A 23848-nucleotide genomic window follows, 5' to 3' on the forward strand; every position below is an offset into this window, starting at 1 on the left:
GTGGAAAACTTCTGTATTTCCACAACAAATGTTAATCAAAATTTTAAATCTCATTAACATTTACTTAAAGTAGAAAATACATTTCTGTTACTCACACCAAGCAAGTGAAAGATCTGTGTGACAAGAACTTCAAGTCTCTGAAGAAATTAATTGAAAATCTCAGAAGATGGAAAGACCTCCCATGCTCATAGATTGGTACGATTAATTCGGTAAAAATGGTCATCTTGCCAAAAGCAATCTATAGATTCAGTGAAATCACAATCAAAATTAAAACTCAATTATTCATAAAGATAGAAAGAACAATTTACAAAATCATCTGGAATAAAAAAATCCAGGATACGGAAAAACTATTCTCAACAATAAAAGAACTACAGGGGGAATCATCCTCGACCTCAAGCTGTAGAATCGAGCAATAGAGATAAAAATATATGCTAATGATACAAAGAAATGACTTCATTAAATACACAGGCAAATGGAAGGATATAAAATATATAACCCTGTTTGAGGGAACCCAATACCAAAATTACAAACATGGTACACATTCACTGATAAAGGGATATTATTCTAAAAATTCAGAATATCCAAAATGTAATTCACAGACCACATGAAGGTCAAGAAGAAGAAAGATGAGAGTGTGGGTGTTTCAATCCCTCTTAGAATGGGGAACAAAATACTCCTTGGAAAAAATATGGAGAAAAAGTGCAGAGCAGAGACTGAAGGAATAACTATCCATTGTCAGCCCAACCTGTGGATCCATCCCATATACAGACACCAAACAGAATCACTATTGTGGATACCAACATGTGCTTGCTGACAGGAGCCAAATATGTCTATCTCCTGAGAAGCTCAGCCATTTCTTGGCAAGAAAAGAGGCTGATGCTCAAAGACAACTATCAGACTGATCATGGCGTCCCCAGTAGACGAGTTACAGGAAGAACTGAAGGAGCTGAATGGGTTTGCAACCTTATAGGAAGAACAACAATATGAACCAACCAGACTGTCCAGAGCACCCAGGGACTAAGCACCAACCCATGGTTCCAGCTGCATATATAGCAGAGTATGACCTTGTCAGACATCAGTGGGAGGAGAGATTCTTGGTCCTGTGAAGGCTTGATTCCCCAGTGTAGACATGTACCAGTGTGAGGAGGGTAAAATGGGTGGATGGAAGAAGACCCTCGCAGAAACACAGAGAGGGAAAATGGAATAGGGATTATCTGTGGCGAAACAAAGACAGGAATAATATTTGAAATGTAAAGAAAGATAATATCTAGTAAAAATAAATAATTAATTAAATAAATAAATAGATAGATACATAAATAAAAATAAAAATAGTTACAAAACACTACATAAAAAATAATTCACTCTGATGTCATACAATATATTAACTAATATTTCTTAATATAGAAATTATGCTAATACTATATAGTTTTAAAAATTATATATTAAAAAATGTACCTTCAAATTTTCCCAGAAGATTTTATACTGGAAATCTATAAAGAAATTAAAGTTTTAAAAAGTACGGATGCAGATGTTAGAGTTTGATGGCTCAGCTTTTGACATACAGGCATGACAATGAGAGTTTGACCCACACCACTATACCCTCCAAGAAAATCATTAAAATTAAAGATTAATCATACAGGATTATTGTTTGGAATATACATCATATGCAAAATATTAATATAGATTACTTGCTATACAATCAATTATACTTTCATTGAAATACTTACACTAAGAAGGAAATAATAAGTTTGAACATATTGCAGTGTATCTCCAATTACTTCTTCAGAATTTGCATTCTAATTATCATTAGTTACTGGAGATTCTGTTCTTGGATGGTAATACAACAAGATATATAAGCAATTTTTTTTCAAATATAAATGAAATACTTTTGGCCTCACTGGACTTATATTTTAATGCTACACAAAGAAGCTCTGGATTCAATCTTCAACAATAAAAAAATAAATAAATAAAAAATTCAATTTAAATATAAAAATATATAAGACATGTTTCCTTAAGCCCCAGTGAATTTGTCAGTCTGAGTACTTCATTTTTAAGGCCAGACCAAACTGCACATGTGCTTTGAGATAATACTGAGATATAGAGTTAGAGCTTACCTTCCTATACCAAAACAACACATACATAAACACAGCCTTCCCTGAATTATGTCTGAAGTACCAGCTCTTCTGAGGTTGAGAGGAGCCTCTGGATTTGGAAGCACTTTGGTGCCTATATATGCAAATTTTGGAAATCTGGCCTTTCAAAACCAGGTAAAGGAAAATGAAGACTGGTCTTCAGTTTGTTTTTAATGAATTCCTGGTGGGCAGCAGCAGTACAGAAAAGGATCTAGTATGTTTCCACCACTAACTGACCCCCATTTAACTCACAACTCACATCCCCGGGCCCCAAGAATACTTTTAGGGTCTCCAATTCCCTAGCCTTCCTGGTTTCTGCTAGGTGATCATCTGTTCAATCTCCTGCCCATAGGGAAAAAGTTCTCTGTTTTTCTTGGGTAAAGTGTATTGTGAACCCAGAAGCATTAACAGCAGGAGTCCAATGAGGGTCACCTGCTCTCCTTTCTCCTTTAGTAACACCTCCATCCCTCCACCATCATCCAACTGGGACCCCCAGCTGAACCAGGATTGAACATCTTTCAACAGTTCACTGACTAACTCCACAGAGACTTTTCCCTACCATGCTTCCTCAAGAAGTTTACTTCCTCAGGAACTCAGCTTCCTGGCCACCACAAAGCATACTGAGTAACAGAGTTTGGACAGCAGGAAAACAATCTTAGCCAAGCCCATTGCTGATTGGCCTGTTTACACATTCCTACAAAGGGTGAGAGAGGATTTATCAGTCATCTGTCATCACAGTAGCAAAAAGGAGGTAGTATTTTAGCTTCCACTACTACTAAGAGTTTTTCCATTTTTCAAGTTTGCAATACTAACTTGAAAGTAAGAAAAAAATAAACAAACAAAAAAAAATAACAAAACCAACAACAACTACAAAAAAAACCAAAAACAAAAACAAAGACAAAACACCAAAGAAGTCTCTCCTTCTTTGTTTTAGTTGAAGGGACTGTCGTGTGTAATTCTAAATTGTTTTATTTATTTACCTAACGTGTTTTTGCACATTTGTATTTTTACAACATGCATATATGTTTATATGACATGCGTGTCTCATGCATTTAGAAACTAGAATAGGATGGCAAAATCCCCTGGATCTTAATTAAAAATTGTTGTGAGCCATTATGTGGGTCCTAGGAACTAAACCTTGGTTCTGTCCAAGAGCAACAAGTGCTCTTAATGTCTAAGTCATCTTTCATTCCCTGCCCTGTGTGTGTGTTTTAAAGTATGTTGTATCATTTATCTCGATAGATGTTTAATTTTACTATACAGTGGAGATAATAAAAATATGACACTTTCTTAATATTTTCTATCTCCAGAAAAGAAAGAAAAACACCATAATTTGAATAGATTGTGTAAATCAGAAAAAGAGTTTCAGCAAAAAAGGATGTGTATACATCAGTATATGTGTGCATACGGAGGTCAAAATAGACAACAGTTTTATCCTAAATTATATTCCAACAATTTTTTTTTTAATGAGACAGGGTTTCTCTGTATAGATCTATTTGTCCTGGAACTCACCCTTTATACCAGTGTGGCCACAAACTCAGAAATTTCCCTGCTTTTTCCTCAAAACTGCATGTATTAAAAGGCATGTGCCACCACTCTCTGACACAACTTAAAAGTTGAGACAGTATATCTCTGAATCTGCATCTCAAAAACGACACTAGCCTGGCTAGCCAGCCATCTGTCTCCACCTACTCAGTACTGGCCTGCAGAATGTATTTTTAATGTGGATTCTAGACCCCCATCTTATTTCCATATAATTTCAAGGAAAGCAATTTCCCAAAACAACCATCTCTCTAGACCCCTTGTGAGATTTGTTCTGCTGTAGTCACTACCATTATTATTATTTTTTTTACTATTGCTCTAATCATGCCTAAGTTTAGCCTCCTAAAGTGTTTAAGGCTAGTTTTGCTTATTTCCTTACAATAGAAAATTGGTTTTCTTGCTCAGTTTACATTATACAGTTAATTGGGTAAACTTGTAATATTCATATTTCATTTGTGAGACTTGTTGCAGTGTTTTGTTTGCTTGTTAGGTTTTTGTTTTTGTTTTTTGTTTGTTTTTTGTTTGTTTATTGTTTTTTTTTTTAAATTTGGTGGGTTGGTTGAATTTTTTTGATTGCTTGATTATTTGGTTGCTTTTTTAAAATTTTTTTTGTTTTTTTGTTTTATTTTTTGTTTTGTTTTGTTTTGATTTTTCCACAACTGAAGATGAAACTCATAACTGATACTTGGTGCTTTACAACTGAGCTACAACTCCAGGTAAACATTAGTTCTATATGTAGGGTGAAAAGTCATCTGTATGTGTTTTAAGGAAAACTATGATTTCTGTGAAACCTAAAATTATTCTTCTATGCTATAAGGTTTATGGAGATGTAATGCACTCTTCTGGACTCTTCAAACACAGGCTAATATCTCCAAAAACACATACTTCCAGATTTATCCAACATACTGTCTAATTCATCTTTTAGAAGAAAGAACAATAAAAGATTAAAGCAAGAAATATAGTGGAAAGCTAGTGTAAGTCACCACAAAGCTGGGCCTATGCTCAATTCCCAGGATGAGCTGGCCAGCACCCCAGTGACTCCAGAAAAAAACCACACCTGATGCAAACTACAAGAGATTTTATTATCAGGAAGCTGAGGATGAAGTCCCTCCACCATGCAGGGCAGGGGCGTTTGACCCTGAGCAGTGACAGCAGAGGGTTTTTAACAGCTAGCTGAGGAATTATGAGGAGTTGGGAGGAGAGTTGGTGGAAGTTGTGAAGAGTTGGGAGGTGTTATGAGGAGAGTTCTTTTCTTCTGGGTGTCCTTGCTGAAATTTACAAGGCAGTAGTGGGGAGTGAGATCTTTTTGAATTTTTATCTTATTGTCCTTGGCACAGGAAGGGAAGCATCTCTGGTTGTAAAGTATAGAAACAAAAAGCTTTTTGCTGGCTTAGAGAAAAAGAGGTTCTTTCTGGCTGTATTTTCAGAGATTAGGGAAAACAAGCTTGGGGAACATCTAGAGGCTTTACCTTCCTGGGAGAAACACTTTAAGTTGGGGTCACACATTCCACATTCCTTCTAGTATAGAGTTCTTATCTTAGAACTGGGAAAATTAAATCTCTGGCCCAGTTGTCAAATAAGAACAACATGAGTTGCATCTTTAGGATTTGTAACATTGAGAGCCTCAGAGGCTCCTCAAATGAGACTAGAGAGTCTCTCGTCAGTGGTAGCAGGGAGGGAGGAGGTTCCTCTGCAGTGTCTTCAGAGTGTGAGCAGGGCCAGGCTAGTGGACCTCCGTATGGTCAGGATGGGTAACCAGGCACATGCTGGAGGAGGTGCTGGACTTGTATCTGGGTTCAAGGTTCCTGGAACAATCATGCCAGACCAGGACAGGCGCCCTACTTGACTTTTATGTGGCACTGTGGTCAGTTCCTGGTTCGTTCCTTTTTTTTTTTTTCCAGCAATTTCCAGGTGTCCTTTCCAACCATTTCTAAGGCCATCAAGCGAGCTAGAAGGGGTTGGGAAAAAAGGAACATCAGGGTCACACATTCCCCCTGCTTCTGTTAAGGGGTCAGTCCCCCATGGTGAATTTCAAAGGGTGTAAGCTTAAATTTTCCTGGGGTGTTCTGTACTTGGAACAAAGTGAAGGGAAGGAAAGTTGTCCAATCTTTTCTTCAGTCTCTAAAGCCAATTTATTCAAGGATTCTTTTAACGTTCTATTCATCTGCTCTACCTGTCTTGAACTCTGGGGTCTATAAACACAATGTAACTTCTGATTGATCCACAATTGTCTGACTAACTCATAACTTACTTGGGCAATGAAGGAGGAGCCACTGTCTGACGAAAGTACCTTAGGGTTGCTGAATCTTGAAAAAATTTCCTCTAATATCTTCTTTGATATGATATTGGAGGTCTCTTTCTTAGTGGGGATGGCTTTACTCAATCTGAAAATGTGTCTATAAAAACTGATAGATATTTATTACTGTACTTGGCTGGTTTAACTTCAGTAAAATTTAATTTTTAGTATGCCTCTGGACAGTTACAGCTTAGCCACCTTCAGGGGCGTTCTTGTTGTGTCCGGCATTGATGAGGACACAGGCTTGGCATTTATTAGCACTATCTTGAGCAATGTCAGACATTTTTATAACATAGTAGTTTGAGCTCTTAAAAGTTTCTTTGAGCTTCTTATTTCCCAAATGTGTGAGCCTGTGCAGACTGGCTACATATTGTTGCTCTTTTCTGGTGGGCAGGTAATAGCAACCATCTTGGGTCTTAGCTACTTCCTGAAGATTGTACCCACATATCTCAGTTATTTTACCGATTAGTTCCTGATCTTCTGAGTTTATTCAAAGCCTGTGTCTTTGAGTTTATAATGGTCTTTAAGTTCTTTATTTTTCTCTTAGAACCACCTGTTTTTCAGCCAGGTAAGCCATCTGATTTCCTTTCCCTCTGGCATCAAGGCCTTTGTGGTGATCAGAAAAATGTATGGTGGCTAGGTTTTTTTTTTTTTTTTTTTGGTGTTTTGTTTTGTTTTGTTTTGTTTTTGTTGTTGTTCTTTTGTTTTTTTTATTTTTGTTTTGTTTTGTTTTATTTTGTTTTTTGTTTTGTTTTTGTTTTTGTTTTGTTTCGTTCTTGTTTTGTTTTGTTTCGTCAGGGTAGAGAGAACTAAGTAGACAGTAGGAGTTAAGGACAGTAGGATGAATATTTCATACTCTTTCGTTTACTTTTATTATGTCTTGTACTGGCAGATAAACATTAGTGCCTGGCTTTTTAACTGGTAGTAATGGAGCATTCCAGGGTGATTGACAAGGGACCAAAACACCTAGTTCTATGAGCCTTTGAATGTGAGGTTTGATGCCCTCTTGGGCCTCTCTGCTCATGGAGTTTTGTTGTACCCCAATAGAAGTCGCACCAGTTTTCAGCTTTACAATGATATTTGCCTCTCCCATACCTTCCATCTCTGCCCAGGCGTGAAGATAATCTCTCTAACCAGGTTAATTCTAGAACTTTTCTCGATGTGGCTTGAGGCTCATATAATCTATATACTTCTAATTTTAAAACTAAAATTATAGAGAGAGGGGCTTATCAAGAGATTGAGTTTGCTTCCAAAGAGAAGCTTATTTCGGCTTTTAATGTGATAGTAAGTCTCTACCCAACAATGGGGTTGACATTCAAGAATGTTGAGGATGGAATGAGTTACTTGGCTTCTTTTTAAATTAACTTTCTTATCAGTGGTCCAAGAGTATGGTTTCTGAACAGTAGCCAAGATTACTACGTTTTTTTGTTTTGTTCTTTTTTTGTTTTTTGGTGATTTTCTTTTGTTGTTGCTGTTGTTATTGTTATTGTTGTTGTTGTTGTTGTTGTTGTTCAATTTTTCCAGTGGCTCTTTCAGGATTAAAAACTCTGCTCTACTATCAATAATGAAAACTGTGTTGGTCCCCTCCACTCTTAGGATTGCCCCAGGCTTGGGGAGGGGTCTGAGCCCTGACTCTCCTAGTCATAATCTTTTAGGGGAAAAACCTTGAGCTGTCTGGTATTTGTCTCTTTTTTGGGGCAGTCTCTTGTCCAGTGTTCCTTTTCTTTATAGTATGCACATCTGTCCATACCTAGAGGTCATGGAGGTCCTCTGGATTTCTGAGGTCTTTTCAGCCCTGTGTTACCCAGGTAGTCTGTCTGCCTACTTCCTCTACCTTTTCTATAAACTTCTTTATCACCTGTGAATACAGCCACAAACCTAGTTACATTTTTTCAAGTCTTCTACCTCATCTATTTTCTCTTTCCTCAGCCTCTCCCTTTTTTTCTTGGTCTTTTTTCTTCTTCAGACTCAATCTCTTTTTAATATATTTTATTAGGTATTTTCCTCATTTACATTTTCAACACTATCCCAAAAGTCCCCCATACCCTCGCCTCTCCCACTCCCCTACCCACTCACTACCACTTTTTGACCCTGGTGTTCCCCTGTACTGGGGCATAATTAGTGTGCATGCCCAATCGGGCTCTTTTTCCAGGGATGGCCTACTAGGCAATCTTTTGATACATATGCTGCTACAGACAAGAGCTTTGGGGTACTGGTTAGTTCATAATGTTGTTCCACCAATAGCATTGCAGATCCCTTTAGCTTCTTGGATATTTTCTCTAGCTCCTCCAATGGGGCCATGTGATCCATCCAATAGCTTACTGTGAGCATCCACTTCTTTGTTTGCTAGGCCCTGGCATAATCTCACAAGAGACAGCTATATCAGGGTCCACTCAGCAAAACCTTGCAAGGGTATGGAGTGGTGTCAGTGTTTGGAGACTGATTAGTGGATGGATCCCTGCATATGGCAATCTCTAGATGGTCCATCCTTTTGTCTATGCTCCAAACTTTGTCTCTGTAACTTCTTCCATGGGTGTTTTGTTTCCAATTCTAAGAAGGGGCAAGTGTCCACACTTTGGTTTTCATTCTTCTTGAGTTTCCTGTATTTGGCAAATAGTATCTTATATCTTGGGGTTATTCTAGGTTTCAAGGTTAATATCCACTTATTAGTGAGTACATATCATTACCATTCTTTTGTGATTGAGTTACCTCACTCAGGATGATGCTCTCCACGTCCAATCATTTGCCTATAAATTTCATAAACACATTCTTTTTAATAGCTGTACTATTAGTAGTAGTACTCCGTTGTGTAAATGTACCTCAATTTTTCAAACATTTTCTGTTGACAGGCATCTGGATTCTTTCCAGCTTCTGGCTACTATAAATAAGGCTGCTATGAACATAGTGGACATGTGTCTTACTAGTTGGAACAGCTTCTGCATATATGCCCAGGAGAGGTATTGTGGGAGCCTATGGTAGTACAATGTCCAATTTTCTGAAGAACCTCGAGACTGATTTCCAGAGTTGATTTAAAACTTGCAATTCCACCAACAATGGAGGAGTTTTCTGCTTTCTCCACATCCTTGCCAGCATCTGCTGTCATCTGAATATTTGATCTTTGCCATTCTGTCTGATATGAGGTGGAATCTCAGGGTTGTTTTGATTTATATTTCATTGCTGATTAATGATGGTGAACATTGTTTCAGGTGCTTCTTAGCCATTCGGTATACCTCAGGTGCGAATTCTTTCTTTAGCTCTGAGCCCCGTTTTTAAGTGGAGTTATTTGATTTTCTGGAGTCCACCTTCTGAGTTCTTTATATATATTTGATATTACTCCCCTATCTGATTTAGGATATGAAAGATCCTTTCACAATTGGTTGGTGAACTTTTTGTCTTATTGAAGGTGTCTTTTGCCTTACAAAAGATTTGCAGCTTTATGAGGTCCCATTTGTCAATTCTAAATTTTACAGTACAAGCCATTTGTCTTCTATTCAGGAATTTTTCCCCTGTTCCCATATCTTTGAGGCTTTTCCCCATTTTCTCCTCTATAAGTTTCAGTGTCTCTGATTTTATGTGGAGCTCCTTGATCCACTTATATTTGACCTTAGTACAAGGAGATATGAATGGATTGATTCACATTCTTCTACATGATAACCACCAATTGTGCCAGCACCATTTATTGAAAATGTAGTCTTTTTTTCCACTAGATGGTTTTAGCTCCCTTGTAGATGATCAATTGACAATAGGTGTGTTGTTTCATTTCTGGGTCTTCAATTCTATTTCATTGGTCTACTTGTCTGTTACTATATCGGTACCATGCAGTTTTTATCACCATTGCTCTGTAGTACAGCTTTGGTTCAGGCATGGTGATTGCACCAGAGGTTCTTTTATCCATGAGAAGAGTTTTTGCTATTTTAGGTTTTGTTTATTCCCAATGTATTTGCGGATTGCCATTTCTAATTCATTGAAGAATTGAGTTGGAATTTTAATGGAGATTTTATTGAATATGTAGATTTCTTTTGGCAAGATGGCCATTTTTACAATGTTGATACTGCCAATCCATGATAATGGAAGTTCTTTCCATCTTCTGAGATATTTTTTAATTTCTTTCTTTAGAGACTTGAAGTTCTTATCATAGAGATCTTTCGCTTCCTTAGTTAGAGTCACACCAAAGTATTTTATATTATTTGTGACTATTGAGAAGGGTGATGCTTCTCTTATTTCATTATCAGCCTGTTTATTCTTTGTGAAGAGAAAGGCCATTGACATGTTTGGTTAATTTTATATCCAGCTATTTCACTGACGTTGTTTTTCTAGTTTAGGAGTTCTGTGGTGGAATGTTTAGGTTCACTTATATATACTATCATATCATCTGCAAAAAAGTGATATTTTGAATTCTTCTTTTCCAATTTGTATCCACTTGGTCTCCTTTCGTTGTCAAATTGCTCTCTCTAGGACTTCAAGAACAATGTTCAATAGGTAGGGAGAAAGTGGGCAGCCTTGTCTAGTCACTGATTTTAGTGGGATTGCTTCCAGCTTCATACCATTTCATTTGATGTTGGGTACTGGTTTACTGTAAATTGCTTTTATCCTGTTTATGTATGTGCCTTGAATTCCTGATCCCTCCAAGACTTTTATCATGAATAGGTTTTGGATATACTTAAATGATTTATTTGCATCTAATGAAAAGATCATGTGGTTTTGTCTTTGAGGTTGTTTATATAATGGATTATGTTGATGGATTGCCATATATTAAACCATCCCTGTATCCCTGGTATAAAACCTACTTGGTATTGATGAATGAAATTTTTAATGTGTTCTTGGATATGATTATGGATAATTTTAATGAGTATTTTTGTTTCAATATTCATAAGGGCGATTGTTCTGAAGTTCTTTATCTTTGTTGGATCTTTCTGTGGGTTAGGTATCAGAGTAATATGGCTTCATAGAATGAGTTGGGTAGAGTACCTTCTACTGCTATTTTGTGGAATTTTTGTGCAGAACTGGATTTAGATATTCTTTGAAGGTCTGATAGAACTCTGCACATTAAACCCATCTGTTCCTGGGCCTTTTTTTTTTTTTTTTTTTTTTTGGTTGGGAGACTATTAATCCCTCCTTCTATTTCTTTAGGGTATATGGGACTGTTTAGATCGTTAACTTGATCCTGTTTTAACTTTGTTACCTGATATCTGTCTAGAAAAATGTCCATTTTGTCCATGTTATCCTGTTCTGTTCAGTATAGCCTGTGGTAGAAGGATCTGATGGTGTTTTGGATTTCTTCAGGATCTGTTTTTATTTCTCTCTTTTCAATTCTGATTTTGTTAATTAGGATGCTGTCTCTGTGCCTTAAGGGATTTTAGCTAAGGGTTTATCTATCTTGTTGATTTTCTAAAAGAACCAGCTCCTCTTTGGTTGATTCTTTAAGTAGTTCTTCTTGTTTCCACTTGGTTAATTTCACCCCTGAGTTTGATTATTTCCTTCCATCTTCTCCTCTTGAGTGAATTTGCTTCCTTAATTCGGGAGATTTTTTATGTGTTTTCAAGCTGCTTGTATGTGCTCTCTCTGGTTTCTTTTTTGAGGCACTCAAATGTATGAGTTTCCCTCTTAGTAATGATTTCATTGAGTCTCATAAGTTAGGGAATGTTATGGCTTTATTTTCATTAAACTCTAAAATGTCTTTCATTTCCTTCTTTATTCCTCCTTGACCAAGGTATCACTGAAAAGACTGTTGTTCATTTTCAAAGTAAACGTTGGCTTTCCATTATTTATGTTGTTATTGAAGATCAATCATCCTTAGTCCTTGGTGGTCTGATAGGATGTTTTGGACAATTGCAATATTTTTTATCAGTTGAGGCCTGTTTTATGACCAATTATATGGTCAATTTTGGAAAAGGTACGATGATGTGCTGAGAAAAAGTTACATCCTTTTGTTTCAGGATAAATGTTCTGTAGATATCTATTAAGTCCATTTGTTTAATAACTTCCGTTAGTTTCACTGTGTCCCTGTTTAGTTTCTGTTTCCAAAATATGTCCATTGATAAAAGTGGTTTTTTAAGCCTCCCACTATTATTGTGTGAGCTGCAATATGTGCTTTGAGCTTTCTTTAATGAATGAGAATGCCCTTGCATTTGGAGCATAGATATTCAGATTTGAGAGTTCCTCTTGGAAGATTTTAACTTTGCTGAGTATGAAGTGTCCTTCTTTGTCTTTTTTGATAACTTTAGGTTGGAAATCAATTTTAATCGATATTTGAATGGTTACTCCAGCTGATTTCTTCAGACCATTTGCTTGGAAAATTATTTTCTAGCCTTTCACTCTGAGATAGTGTCTGTCTTTTTCCCTGATATGGGTTTCCTGTAAGCAGCAGACTATTGGGTCCTGTTTTTATAGCCAGTCTATGTCTTTTTATTGGGGACCTGAATCCATTGATATTAAGAGTTATTAAGGAAAAGTAATTGTTGCTTGGTATCATTTTTGTTGTTAGAGTTTGCATTCTGTTCTTGAGGCTGTCTTCTTTTTGGTTTGTTGAGGGATTACTTTCTTGCTTTTTCTAGGGCGTGGTTTCTGTCCTTGTATTGTTATTTTTTTCTGTTATTATTCTTTGAAGGGCTGGATTTATGGAAAATTAATGTGTGAATTTGTTTTTTATCGTGAAATACTTTGGTTTCTCCATCTATGGTAATTGAGAGTTTGGCTGGGTTTAATAGACTGGGCTGGCATTTGTGTTCTCTTAGTATCTGTATAACATCTGTCCAGGATCTTCTGTCTTTCATAGTCTCTGGTGAAAAGTCTGGTGTAATTCTGATAGGCCTGCCTTTATATGTTACCTGACCTTTTTGCCTTACTACTTTTAACACTATATCTCTATTTAGTGCATTTCTTCTTCTGATTATTATGTGTCAGGAGGAATTTCTTTTCTGGTCCAGTCTATATGGAATTCTGTAGGCTTCTTTTATATTCATGGGCATGTGTTTCTTTAGGTTTGACAAGTTTTCTTCTATAATTTTTTTGAAGATATGTGCTGGCCCTTTAAGTTGAAAATCTGCATTCTCATCTACTCCTATTACCAGTAGGTTTAGACTTCATATTGTGTTCTGGATTTCCTGGATGTTTGAGATAAGATCTTTTGCATTGTGTATTTTATTTGATTGTTGTTCCAATGTTCTCTATGGAATCTTCTGCATCTGATATTCTATCTTCCATCTCTTGTATTCTGCTGCTGATACTCGCATCTATGGTTCCAGATTTCTTGCCTAGGTATTCTATCTCCAGCTTTGCCTCACTTTGGGTTTTCTTTATTGTGTCTACTTCACTTTTTAGGTCTTGGATGGTTTTATTCAATTCCATCACCTGTTTGTTCGTGTTTTCCTTCAATTCTTTAAGGGTTTTTTTTTTGTGCTTCCTCTTAAGGTTCTACCTATTTAGCAGTATTCTCCTGTATTACTTTAAGTGAGTTATTAAAGTCCTTCTTGATGTCCTCTACCATCAACCTGAGATATGCTTTTAAATCTGGGACTACCTTTTCGGGTGTTTTGGCGTTTCCAGGACTGGGTGAGGTGGGAGTGCAGTAATTCTGATGATGGTGAGTGGTCTTGGTTTCTGTTAGTAAGATTATTATGTTTGCCTTTCATCATCTGGTAATCTCTGGAGTTAGTTGTTATAATTGTGTCTGGTTATATCTTGTTCCTCAGATGATTATGTTATCCTCTATCAGCAGACCTGGGAGACTAGTTTTCTCCTGAGTTTCAGTGTTCAGAGTACTCTCTGCAGGCAAGATCTCCACTTGCAGAGAAGGGGCCCAGATATCTGGTGTTTGAACCTTCCTCCTGGCACATGTTGTGATCCACTCACTAGAAGTACTAACAAACCATGAAGAGTCCTGTGGGGACCTTTTGGGTGTCCACAGACTCTGCCGCCAAGGTGCCCAGTGCTGTCGTGGACTGGAAGGGACTTGTGACCCTGATCATACCGGTTTCTCTGATCACCTAATTAATGCAGTCACAGGTCCTGCTTGATAGGATTGGAGCAGAAGTTGTTTTCCACTCACCAAAGGTCTTAAGATCTTGTGGATGTTTCTGTGAGGACCTTGGGGTTGTCCTCAGTCTCTGCCCAAATTTTTGCCCAGGTGCTGGCATAGACCAGAGGGACTTGTGACCATTGTCAGGCCAGTTTTTCTGCTTCCCTAATTAATGCAGTCTCAGATCCTGTGAGATTGGATTGGAGCAGAGGTTGTTTTCCATTCACGAGAGGTCTTATGATCCTAAAAAGGGTCTTGTGGGGACCTTAGGGGTGTCTGCAGACTCCGATCCCAATGTGCCCTGTTGCTGGCTTGTCAGTCTCTCTCTTATGGTACACCTTCTCTGCCTCCTTAAAGAGATGTTGTAAAGATAATGTTTTCAGACTCTCTAGATGCTGTAACCTTTTCCTAATTTCAGAAGAGGACTGCCGTATAGAAGCCATGACACCTGTTACTTGCTGGCACGCTGAAGTAGGGTCAAAGATAGTGTAACACTTCTATACCTTTAAGAGGTACTCTAAAATCACTGCTGGGGGCTCCTTTTTCTCTTGTAGGATCTCTCTTACCTTGGCCAAATTGGTGGGGCACCTGCCAGCTACTTTCAGTCCTATTATCAGAGCCCAGCAGAAAATTGTCAATTGCTCCATATGGTCAGTTTTGTCAGGACATGTCAGAGGGAAGGCTGCATCTATTTCATTCAGAAGTTTTATTGGTAGTCAATTGGCCCACAGCATGCTCTTTCTTTCCTCTCAGAATCCGATCCTTCTCCTCTGTGGTGAAAGAACCTGTAAAAGCTGCTGACAGTCATCCCAAGTAGGCTGAAGAGAGAATATGAGAGATTCCATTAGATTAGCAAGGCTAGATGGGTTTTCAAAGAAGGGGAGTGTGATTTACCTTCTAGTTATAGAGATAAGAGGAGGAAAAAGGCCATTACTGTAGGGGCTGCAATTGTCTGTGGTCCGCTGGATGAGGGTCATAAGTACATAAAGGCAGTGCGATGGTTGAGTCGGGTCCTCTGGGCTTTGAGCTCCCTGGTCTTGGGCTTTAGCAACTGGTCCCTCCCCCAATATCTAGTGGCACCCTGTTGAGAGTTCTTGTGGGGGACCAGTTTGGAATATGCGGGTGGGGTGCTTTGCCATTTTGGAGGTTCTTCTAATTCTGGATAGATCTTGGGAGAAACCGAGGGCTGCAGTTCAACTGGTGCCAGATTTAACTTTTTTTTTTCCCCTCTGGATGGCAGAGGTCCAGGACTGGGGAGCCTGGATTATTCTTTTGAAACCAAGGCTTTAAACAGGATGGGAGAGGGGGGATCCTCTGCTAATTTTTTCTAAATGAGAACGTAGGGCACTCAATCTAGCTGAGACCCTGGTCCCCTCTGTAAAACAACTTTAAGAGCTGAAAACAGATCCAAACCAAGGGTGCCCTCTAGTGGCCAACTAACATCAAAGCTGGCCATTCCATAGAGCAGAAAGTTCTCTAAAATCTATTTCTGCCATCCACCAAGACAATGTGAGTCTTAGTCTTAATTTCAGTCCTGTGCACAAGGGTCAGTCCAAGGGGCATGCTAATAGTCGGTCCCATCATCAAAGTTACATAGAGGGGAAAAACCAATATATACACACAGAAAGATTACAATAACCAAGACCAGGCCCCAATAAGATGGCCGAGAGAGCACACACTCACTTGGCACCCTGATAGGAAATCTCCAGGTATCCTTGGAACTCCCTCAGAACTGGGGAGTGAGTTTTTTCTGAATTTTTATCTCCTTGTCCTTGGCAAAGGAAGGCAGGCATCTCTGGTTGTAAAGTATAGAAACAAAATGCTTTTTTGCTGCCTATAGAGAGCAAAGAGCTTCTTCCTAGCTGTATTTTCAGAGATCAGGGAAAACAAGCTTGGGGAATGTCTAGGGGCTTTATCTTACTGGGAGATATACTTTAAGTTAGAAACTCACAGTAGGATATTTTTTCTACAACACACAAAACTTTACACAGAAGATTATTACAATTATTTATAATAAATATATAATATTTGGTTTGAACCAAATATCATATCCATATAAAATACATGGTAGTATTACAAAAAACTTGTAATATTTACTTTAAACAATTTATACATTTACACCCCACAGCACTTCTTCATAACTGTACTACCCTTTCTGAGATCCTTCTTCTTCCCAAATAGTCCCTCTCTTATTTTTATAATGGTTCTCCTTTTCTTTTGTGTATATATGGAAACATCTCATGCAGGTGGTTGTATTGTACTCGTTGCTATGTTTTTGTGATCACAAAGTCTAAAGGACCACAATCTGTTCATGAACTACATATATAAGAGCATCTGACCCTGAGTTGCTCTTTTTCCTGAATCTACTTCTCCAGTCAAGGGATCACAAACACCACTTTTGAAGTACTCTATTGAAATGGGATAAAATTGAAAATATTGTACCATATCTTCATCTGTTTCTACCTGAGGTGATATATTCTCATCTTTGTCAAATGCTGGGCTCTGTACTATATGGACAACAGAAAATGGAAACATAATATGCTATATTAGTAAAAGGGAATAAAGTTTTAATGATTTGAATTTCTCAGGAAATACTGCCCATGTGAATTTTTGAAATAGCTTTGAGAAATGACATAATTAAATACATGATATCCGGTATAGTTATAGATTAGAAGTAAGGTTTCCAAATTATAGGGCCATTGAATATCTTTACCAATATTATATAAAAAAAAAACTTCCCTAACTTAAAGAAAGATAATCTCATGAATATACAAGAAGCCTACAGAACGCCAAATTATTTGGACCAGAAAAAAAAAATCCTGCCATCATATAATAGTCAAAACACCAAATGCACAAAACAAAGAAAGAATATTAAAAGGAGTAAGGGTAAATGGTCAAGTAATATATAAAGCAAGATCTATCAGGATTACACATAACTTCTCCCCTGAGACTATGAAAGCCAGAAAATCTAAGGCAGATGTCATACAGAATGTAAGAGAGCAGAAATGCCAGCCAAGACTACTATATGAAGCAAAACTTTTTAACATAGCTTGAGACTACAAGGTATTCTGTGACAAAACCATATTTACATAGTATCTTCCAATGCATACAGCACTTCAAACGATAATAAAGAGACAATTCCAATATAAGGAGGGAAATTACACTCGAGAAAAAGCAAGAAATAAAACTTGAAGGAAACCTAAAAGAAGATAGCTACATGAACAAAATTCCAACTCTAAAAACAAAAATAACAGGAAGCAACAAGAACTTTTCCTTAGTATCTCTTAATATCAGTGGACTCAGTTCACCAGTAAAAAGGCATAGAATAACAAAATGGATGTGTAAGCAATATTAAGCACACCAGAAACAAACACCAAGGACAAAGTCAGACATTACCTCAGACTAAAAGGCTGGAAAAGAACTTTCCAAGCATATGATCCGAAGAAATAAGCTGGAGCAGCCATTCTAATATCAAATAAAATTGACTTTCAACCCAAAGTTATTAAAAAAGGCAAGGAGGGAAACTTCATATTCATTAAAGTTAATATTTACCAAGATGGACTCCCAAATCTAAACATTTATACTCCAAATGCAATGACATCCACATAGATAAAAGAAACTTTAGTAAGCTCAAAACACACGTTGTACCACACACAATAATATTGGAAGACTTCAACACCCCTCCCTCATTAATGGACAGATCCTGGAAACTAAAACTAAAAAGATACACGGTGAAACTCACAGAATTTATGTAACAAATACATTTAGTTCATATCTATAGAACATTTTATCCAAAAAGAAACGAATGTCCCTTCTTCTCATCACCTCACGATGCCTTCTCCAAAATTGACCAAACACTCAGTCACAAAACCTGCCTCAACAGATATAAAATTATTGAAATAATGTCATGCTTCCTATCAGATCACCACAGACTAAGGCTGATCTTCAACAATAACATGAATAATTGAAAACCTACATACACGTGGAATGTGTACAACAATCTAGTCAGTGACAAAACAGTCAAGGAAGAAATCTAGAACTAAATTAAAGACTTTTTAGAGTTTAATGAAAATGTAGCTACAACATACTGCATGTTATGGGACACAATGAAAATAGCCCTAAGATGGACTCTCATAGCTCTCTCTGAATGCCTCTAAAAAGAAACTGGAGAGAGGATATAGGAGTAGGTTGACATCACACCTTAACACTATAGAACAAAAGGAAGCAAATTCACCCAAAAGGAGTTGAAGTCAGGAAATAATCAGCTCAGTGCTAAAATCAACCAAGTGGAAACAAAGGAACAATACAAAAATAATCAAACAAACTGGGAGCTTGTTCTTTGAGAAAATCAACAAGATAGATAAACCATTAGACAGACAAAATACAGAACAGAAGAACAGTATCCAATTTAGCAAAATCAGAAATGAAAAGGGAGAAATAACAACAGAAATTTAGTAAATTTGAAATATCAAAAGATCCAAATACAAGGCTGGACTCAACAAAACTGAAAAATCTGGATAAAATGGACACTTATCTACACAGATACCAGGTACCAAATACAAATCAGGATCAGATAAACCCTGTAATTACTTCTACCACTGTGAAAAGCCACCCTCATGGTCGCCATTACGAGATGGTGCTGACAACACCATTGTCACCATTGCTCATGGTGAGTGCACGCAGGCATCAGGATATCTTTCCATTACCTGAGCCCTGACTCTCCCATGGCATCATCAGGCTGATGGTGGGCAGCCAATCCCGGTGGTGCACGTCCCCAACCATACTTCTAACCATACTTCACAGCCTATATAAGGGAGGGGTTTTCTGCTCTGGATCTCCTGTCCTGAAGCTGTTCATCTATCTCTCGAGATGTATTACAGCTTTACTACAGAAAGATCTGACTGTCCTGGATGCATTCTTGCTGGCAAGATGGTAGCGTGGGTCATCTGGTGCCATAAACCCAGGATCAACATCGCTGGCATTGAGGGGAACCCCTGGAGACGGAGTGGATTCAGAACTGCAGGAAAAAGGTAAGTTCGCAGAGGTATATCTGATCGTGAACCTCTTATCCCTTTTGATTTCAGTCTTAATCTAGATGCAACTTAGGAACGGGCAGTAGAAGCTCTAGTTTTGGTTGTCCTGACCCTCATTCTGTTTCTTATTCTGTCCATCGAGGCTGGTGCTGAAATTTGAGGTCCATCACGGCTGGTGCTGAAAAATGAGGTGTTGTCAGTCCAACATAGATAAGTGGCAGCACTGAGGTATCTTCTAAGCCTTCCATAGATAAGGGAGCAGAGTGCTGGGTTTACTTTCACTTTGCTTAAGGAGTACTATAAGTCGGGTGTAGATCAGCCGCAGGCACTCATTCTATCATGGGCTTCTCACAGTCAGTGATCACCACATTACAGGCAGTGCTAAAGCAACGTGATCTGCAGGTTGCCTCCCATATGCTGCAGAATTTTGTTAAGGAGGTGGATCGCATTTCTCCCTGGTATGCCTATTCGGGGTCTCTAACCGTAGCCTTATAAAATAAGTTAGGAAGGGACCTTGACCATAAGCATGAAGAGGGAGACTTACGCCTGGGCACCAAGGCAATTTGGAAGCTGATAAAAAACTGTCTAGAGGATGAAACCTGCCGACAAGCCAATGTGGAGGGACAGGGAATACTAGAAGACGTTCAGGACAGTATGTGAGAAAACTAACAGAATGAGAGAAAGGGAGCTCGAAAAAAGAAAGACACGTCTAAGAAAAAGGGCCCTCCCCAGGATTCAGAAGGAAGGGGAGAGAGAAAAGAGGGCAGTAAAACTGATCCCTCAACTAAGAAAAAGCCTCACATGTAATTCAACATTACCTTGAAGCTTGGAGTGCTTGGGGACAACCCAAATTTCTTAGAACAGATAATGGCCTGGCCTACACCTCTCAAAAATTTCAACAGTTCTGTCTCCAGATGAATGTATCTTATTTAACTGGTTTGCCATATAGGGACAAGGCATTGTGGAACATGCCCACCACACTCTTATAACCTACCTTATCAAACTAAAAGGCTGAGTCGATGAGGCCCCGCCCTTAACACTGAGAGTGGCCACCTCCATGGTACTCTTTACTCTTAATTTTTTGAATATTGATGAACAAGGCCACACTGCACCTGATCATCACTGTTCAGAACGAAACAGTTCTAGAGAAATGATCAAATGGAAAGATATCTTAACCGGAAAATGGAGATGCCCGGATCCTATTTTAATAAGATCCAGGGGAGTTATTTGTGTCTTTCCACAGTAAGAAGACAATCCTCTTTGGGTTCCAGAATGCCTCATCTAAAGGATCTCCCCTTCAAAAGATGTGGACAAAAGAGGGAATACTGAAACAAAGATGGATACTGACCCTTCTACTGGAGATCCTGGTTCCTAGTATATCGGGGGAATTGTGTTGGGGTATTATGTCCACCTTTCCCCTGCCCATGCCTGTCATGCACAGTGCACAAGTGTTTCCACATTTCTTTACTACTGATAGGGAGCTTCAACTTGCCTTTTTATCATTAGATGGGCAAATTCAGACTCTGATGGAAAACAGAACGTTTCCCTCAAAAGTTGCATATGTAGCAGAGGATGGACTAGTAAGTCATCAATGGGAGGAGAGACACTTGTTCTTGTAAAGTTCCTATGACCAAGTTTTGGGAATGCCTTGGTCAGGAATTGGGAGTGGGTGTGCTTGTTGGAGAGCAGGGAGAGAGGGGACTGGACTGGGATTTTTGGAGGGGAAAATAGAAAAGAGAATAACATTTGAAATGTAAAAATAATAATAATAATAATAATAATAATAATAATAATAATAAAAGAATGAAATAAATTATTTGTAGTATTCTTGAAATAAATTCAAGTTTTACAAATATATTATTGGAACAATGTTCAGGTATTTTCCTTTGGCAAAATAATAACAAGTTATTTTTTATCAATATATTGTGACTACAGTGCCAAGAATAGTTATATGTGTTGCTAAAACTCGGGTATAGGAATATATAGATATAGGTAAAATTTCAAATGAATTATACAAAATCTCTTAGAAAAGACTTCTTACAATTCAGGTGACTAGGAAAAAGTCTAGTGAACTGCAGGACACGCAATTAATACCCAAACCAGAATATGCAATAACCTTCAGAAAGAGACTCCTCTGAAATATTTATGTCATCTTCTTCATCATCAAAGTCCAAAAGTAATAAGTAATCTCCTTTGGAATCACCATCATTTTCTTAAGAGCCATTCTTCTCTTAAAAACTATAATGTCTTCTTAGTTAAAAAAAATGGAAAAAAAGGAAAAAAAATCTTAGTAATCTGAATCCAAAGGTATCATTTAAGTAGTTAAAAATATCAAAAATGAAATAATTATATGCACTTCCTCCTTCCAGTTCCTCCATGTATCCCATTTATCATGTCCCTCTCCCTCAAAACATTTTTTTAAAATCTTATTAACTTACTTCTTTAAGAAACTCCTTTAGAACCAGAGCTAACAATATGTCAGATCCCAGTTTAAATAAGGGGAAAAAGGCCAGCCTTGAATATGTGAGACTTCTTAACTACCCAAAGACAATGAGCAAAATGTATTTGCATTTAATTTCTGAGTCATCTGATTCTTGTTCCTATTTCCCACAGATTCTTTTTAAACAAAACATTAGCAATTTTGTTTATCAGTGTGTCTCTGTCTTTAAATAAACTCACATGGCTATCAAGATAGATAATGAATATGGTAACTGTATATTCATTTGAGAAGACCCAAAGCTCCCTCAACAATCAACACCCAACAGCACCAGCACCCACACAGAAAGACCTTATATTGGAGAAAGCAGGGATTTGGGGAAGCCTTGGTTTTCAAATATCTGGAGATTGTAAGTCCAAGGCCAGCCCAAACCAAGACAGCCTGAGCTAAAACGAAGAACCCATCCTACAGAAGGGAAACGGAGAGAAAAGGCTGATCTCCGTGGTGCAAGTCTTTAATAGAAATACTTGGGGAATGAGAGGGAGGATCTGTGGTAAGAATCCATCTTAGAAGACTTATGAATCTTCTGCATTGTCTGCTCTTATTCTTTTCATTTATTCTTCCTATGCCACTCCCCTTTCTGCAGTATCCATACAGTCTCTACCAAAGAAATACACACTAGAGAAGACAGTGAGGGTAGAGGAATCCTCAGTGTGTTTCTAATAGATTTTGGACTACACACAGGAAAAGTGCCAATTTCAACCCTAAGGCCTCTTACAGCAAATAGGACAATCGCCAAGACTCCTCACCAATGGCACCCTGATCCCCTGACCCCCAGTCCTGCAGCCGGCTCTCTGATCCTCTCCCTAGGCTTCAAGCTTGTGTCCTACAAGGGCTTTCAATCCTCTAAGCCCCTGTCCTGTTCAATCCTGTGCAATGAATATGATCCTCCTCCTTCATTTAACCCTCAGAAGCCATAGGAAATGCCGATCAGGAGGCTTTTCCTCACAGAGTGGCCTCCTGGGACTGAGATTTCCCACCACTCACACATCTGTTAATAGTTCAATTATCCTGATCAGAGCTGGTTATCAGTTCCAGGTCTTTCAAAAGTGAACTCCTTCACAACCGAACCCTTCCTTGCTTGGCTCTCAATGAAAAAAAAAAAAACAAAAAAACAAAAAACAAAAACAAAAAAAAAACAAAGCAAAACAAAACAAACAAACAAAAAAAACTAAGCAAAAAAACAAAACAAAAACAAAAACACAAAGAAAAAACAAAACAAAACCAAAAAACAAATCAAAAACTAAACAAATAAAAAACAAAACAAAAACAATAACAAAACAAAAAGAAAAAGAAAAAGTAACAAACAATCAAACAAACAAACAAGCAAAACGTTATCAGGAGAGACCCAGATGGAGTACACTGAGGACCCTTTATGATGCCAGATCGAGAAAACAGGTCTCATCCAGGGATTTCACTGTTTGGCTGAATATACCCTGTGTATGCTGTCATGGAGTACCAGGCACCATTGATTGGAAGAGAGTTCTCAGGAGGTGGAAAAGAGCTACCATCTTTAAAACAAATGATTTCCAATTACTAGGTTGAAAAGCATTTGCAGACTTGAAAAACATGAACAAATGTGTAACATATGAAAGCACTGGAAATGGCACTACTAATTTCAACTGTAATATTTTTTTGTTATTTATTTATGTGCATAAAATTAAAATGTGTGCACTTTTTCTGTATGTACATACCCACAACAGAAGAGTCCATGCTGTCCTAATAGATCAGAAAATAACATCCAGATTCCCTACAATCCCTGATAAACTCCCACCTCCACCTTCCTAGTACTGAGCTTGATTACAAGAGTGTGCTAGGATGTGCAGGCCCTCTCTCCCTCACTTATGTGCTAGGCTGCCGAGCCCCTTTTTATCCCTTATGTGCTAGAGTGCTCATGCCTGTTCTCTCACTTATACCTCTATGGCCTACAGAGGCTGAAAGAGAGCAGTGATTCTCTAAAACTGTGGCTGTGCATAAATTGTAAGCCACTATGTGTGTGCATTGTGCCCGGTCCTCTTCACAGAACAGGTGTTTTTTGTTTGTTTGTTTGTTTGTTTGTTTGTTTGTTTGTTTTATTATTTTTTGAGAGAGGGTTACTCTGTGTAGACCTGGCTGTCCTGGAACTCACTCAGTATACCAAGCTGGTCTCAGACTCACAAATTATTGGCCTCTGCCACCCAAGTGATGGGATTAAAGGCATAAACCACCACTGCCCAAACAACAGTTGCTTTTATCAGCTAATTTTTCCATTTTTCAACTAATCTAGTGTGTACTTCATGTATCTTTAGGGCATTTCTCCCATTTACTTTCAAGGTGGAGGGTGTTTCCACC

Source organism: Mus musculus, chromosome Y, assembly GCF_000001635.26.
Source record: "Mus musculus strain C57BL/6J chromosome Y, GRCm38.p6 C57BL/6J".
Lineage (NCBI taxonomy): Eukaryota > Metazoa > Chordata > Mammalia > Rodentia > Muridae > Mus > Mus musculus.